This window comes from Myotis brandtii, unplaced genomic scaffold (assembly GCF_000412655.1).
Source record: "Myotis brandtii unplaced genomic scaffold, ASM41265v1 scaffold329, whole genome shotgun sequence".
Classification (NCBI taxonomy): Eukaryota; Metazoa; Chordata; class Mammalia; order Chiroptera; family Vespertilionidae; genus Myotis; species Myotis brandtii.
This window is the reverse complement of record NW_005362676.1, coordinates 1,434,815-1,438,719: the sequence shown is the minus strand read 5'-3', so window position 1 is coordinate 1,438,719 and position 3,905 is coordinate 1,434,815. Positions and strand designations below refer to the sequence as shown.

The 3,905-nt window shown below is 57.1% G+C and overlaps 1 protein-coding gene across 2 annotated transcripts in view; it reads left to right on the top strand.

Annotated features, from left to right (window-relative positions):
- Window positions 1-3,263, top strand: part of LOC102243281 (basic proline-rich protein-like) — a 43,010-nt gene extending 39,747 nt beyond the window's left edge. The window contains exon 11 of one of the 2 annotated variants that reach the window (XR_313854.2): window positions 3,022-3,263. The gene's annotated coding sequence lies outside the window, so the exon portion shown is untranslated. The other variant, XR_313855.2, reaches the window with a different exon arrangement.
- The last annotated feature ends 642 nt before the right edge of the window (window positions 3,264-3,905 follow it).

The following is a 3,905-nucleotide window of genomic DNA, read 5'->3' as shown; positions in this document are numbered from 1 at the left end:
CCGCCCCGCCCCAGGCTGGCAGCCGCTGAGGCCAACTGGGATGGGCAGCTGGTCCTAGACGGGAACTTGGAGGCCTGACCACGGGCAGGTCGCTCCCTGTGCGGGCCCCAGGCCTGGAATGCCCGCTCGTGAAACTCTAGCTGGCCGACCTTTTGGGTGAAGTGCCGCCCGCCTGTGCCTTGGGGGCCCGGGATGGAGGGAGGGCGGCCTGGCGGGAAGTGACGGGACGCCCGTCGCGCTGTGGCTGTGTGCCCTTCACCCTGGCTCTGAGGCCGCCTCCCTCCCAGCTTCTCTTCACTCTGCCCTTCAGCATCTTCCCCGCCACGCACATTGCTGGGGTCAAATAATAGTGACAGCAGCAGGGACACCAGGCCGCCCTCCGCAGGTGGTCCCTCCCGCCAGGCTGCCTGCCCCTTTGCACCTTCTCAGTCTCCCAAGCGGAGCCCCTCACCCTCCCAGCCTCAGCCAGCCCCACACCACGCCCTGTGGCTCTCAGTCCCACACCATCTTGTGTGTTATGCACACGTGTGGTTGTGTTTATTTGTGTAGCGTCTAGAACAGCCGTGGGCAAACTACGGCCCGCGGGCCGGATCCGGCCTGTTTGAAATGAATAAAACTAAAAAAAAAAAAAAGACCGTACCCTTTTATGTAATGATGTTTACTTTGAATTTATATTAGTTCACACAAACACTCCATCCATGCTTTTGTTCCGGCCCTCCGGTCCAGTTTAAGAACCCATTGAGGCCCTCGAGTCAAAAAGTTTGCCCACCCCTGGTCTAGAATGTAGATGCCAAGGGGGTGGGCTAGGCCTGACATAGAAGGGGTGCTCAGATAATAGGCATGGAGCCCGGCCGGTGTTGCTCAGTGGTTGAGCGTCGAACTATGAACCAGGAGGTCACGGTTTGATTCCTGGTCAGGGCACATGCCCAGGTTGTGGGCTTGATCCCCAGTAGGGGGCGTGCAGGAGGCAGCCGATCCATGATCCTCTCTCATCATTGATGTTTCTCTTTCTCTCTCTTCCTCTCCCTTCCTCTCTGAAATCTGTGTGTGTGTGTGTGTGTGTGTGTGTAACAGAGGCATAAAATGAATGAGTGGATGAGGTAAGAGAGGCTCAGAGAGGGCAAGTTGCTTGTCCAAGGCCACACAGCTGGCAAGTGGTGGAAAGAGGCTTGGGATTCCATCGGCTTCGACTCCTGGAGACCTGGTGCCTGAGCTGCCATCCCCACCCCTCCCTGCCCCTTAGAGGCCCCCTTCCCTTGCTCCACACACCTGCACAGGGAGTACCTTAGCTCTGCTGTCAATCACACCCTTCCCTTACCCCCTACCCAGGTAGCATCACCCAGGGACACAAGATGGGGGTAGGAGTTGGGCTCAGAGGCCCAGCTCGCAGCCTTTCTCAAGCAGACAAACCTCAGAAAGAGAAGACAACCATGTCATCCATGGGAGGGTGGGTCCCAGCACGAACCTTGGAGAGCCTCCTCCCGCAGGCTCCTTCCCATCCTGCTCCCCTGCGCCCGGCAGCGTTTGAAGACGGGCCAGCCGGCTCTACCTGTCTTGCACATTTGGAATCTAGGTCATTCTGCTGCCCCCTCCCTCCTCTGAATGACAAGCAGGCTTTCTCTTAGGGTCTCAGAGCCAGAGAGAGGGGATGGGGGGGGGAATGTTTCAGTGGCACCCACACCCTGCCTGCTGCTGTCAGGCACACTTCATTTGGGAGCCACTGTAATTTATGAGATGCAAATGGATTTAGCATAAAAAAAAAAACACCTTGGAAAAGGTACAAAGTGCACCTCACACCCTTGCGCTCTCAGGCGTGTGAGGGGCTCCATTAATCATCTCAGACAAAAGAGATTTCATCTGAGGCTGGTGGCTGGGCCTGGCCTCTGGGGCGCGCGCTCCGCACTTGTGCTTAGGTCTCCTCCTCTGAGTCAGGCAGCAGATGAAATTACAGAGGTTCCTGCACAGGATGAATCAGAAAGCAGGATCAAGCCAAATATTTAGACAAGCCTTGCCCCGCGTGGGGCAGGAGGAGGCTTCGCAGCCAGCAAGCAGCCAGCCCGGAGATCGTTGGGGTTGTTTTTTTTGTGTGTTTTTTTTTCTTGACAAAGTGCCTCCTCGCACAAGGCAGGCTGCTGTGTGGAGAGAATCCGCTCCCATCCACAAGGCACCCTGCGGTCTGATCTCTGTGCCAGCGCCTGGGAAGGGGGCTCACAAGCACCCCAGGGCCCCGAGCAGGAATTCCGTCTGGCCCCCAGACGAAGGAGCCTGTCAGGGTGCAGCTCGCAGGGTGGGGGGCGGGGAGGGGGGAGGAGATGGCTCCCTGTGAGTCACCCCATCTGCCTTCCCTTTCTGGGAGTCGTTAGGGCGGCGGGCGAGCAGGGGATCACCCAGCCCGCCCACCACTCCTGCCTGGGCCCCGGTCTGTCCAGACGGGTGCAGACACCAGACCCCGTGGCCACAAAATGGGAAGGAGGTGCAGCCCTGTGCCCCGTGGCAAGGCTTACAGCTGCGATGCCGTTCACGAGGGGCCTAATTGCCACCCTCTGCAGCTTCAAAGCCAAGGGCTTTCAAGGCCGCTCGGAACAATAAAACCGGTAATGACAAGGCCACTTTAGGTTTGTCTGGAATCTCGCTTTTTTTTTTTTTTTTTTCCTTCAACGAGCTTTTGAAAGGGCTCAGCATTCTGGGGGTTATTTTAAGCCACCTTTCCCCCTCTGCAGGGATGCTCCCAGGAACCAAGTGAGGCGGCCTAGAAGAAAACAGACAGATCCCTGCAAGCACGCCGTGGATACTGGTGAATAACCGCTGTGGCTCCCAGACGCTGGGGGCTGACTCTGTGCGGCCACGGGAATGTCCTGCCTGAGCCTCGTGAGAGCCCTTGCAAGGCGGGTACTGTCACTTTCTCACTCTGCAGGTGAAGAGGCAGGCTGGGAGAGGTTATACGGCTTTTCCAGGACCCTACAGCTAGTAGGTTGCACATCCAGAAATTTCTATATATATTTTTATTGATTTCATCTGCAGGGATGCTCCCAGGAACCAAGTGAGGCGGCCTTGAAGAAAACAGACAGATCCCTGCAAGCATGCCGTGGATACTGGTGAATAACCGCAGTGGCTCCCAGACGCTGGGGGCTGACTCCGTGCGGCCACGGGAATGTCCTGCCTGAGCCTCTTGAGAGCCCTTGCAAGGTGGTACTGTCACTTTCTCACTCGGCAGATGAAGAAGCAGGCTTGGAGAGGTTATACGGCCTTTCTAGGACCGTACAGCTAGTAGGTTGCACATCCAGAAATTTATATATATATATATTTTTTTTTTTATTGATTTCCGATATGAAGAGAGAAAGAGAGAGAGAGAAACATCAATGATGAGAGGGAATCATGGATCGGCTGCCTCCTGCATGCCCCACACTGGGGATCGAACCCACAACCCAGTCATGTGCCCCTGACTGGGAATCGAATTGTGACCTCCTGGTTCATAGGTCATCGCTCAACCACTGAACCACGCCGCCCGGGCTGCACAGCCAGAATTTAAACCCAGGACACCCCCCAATTATATTCTGCCTCTCAGCAGCACCCTTGGTGCACAAAGCCAGTAGCAAAATGACCACGGGAACAAGTAAGTGCAGAGCCCTCTGAGAAGTGATCAGACCAGGCGACTGCCTCTGGGAGCCTGGCCGGCCCTAGAAGCCGGAAGCAAAGGCTGAGTGGGGGTGGCTGGCTTCCTCAGAGGCCAGACAGTCCTCCTCATGGGCTAGCCAGGGTCCGGCCACGTGGGCCAGCCCTGCTTGCTCGGAGACAAGACTCAGCAAAGATCCTCCCGGCCAGACACCCCCGGAGACACCAAGGCTGCTGAGCTTGCACGCGGAGCAGACCTGGCTTTGGAGGCACGGAGCCCCCGCGCCGGCCCG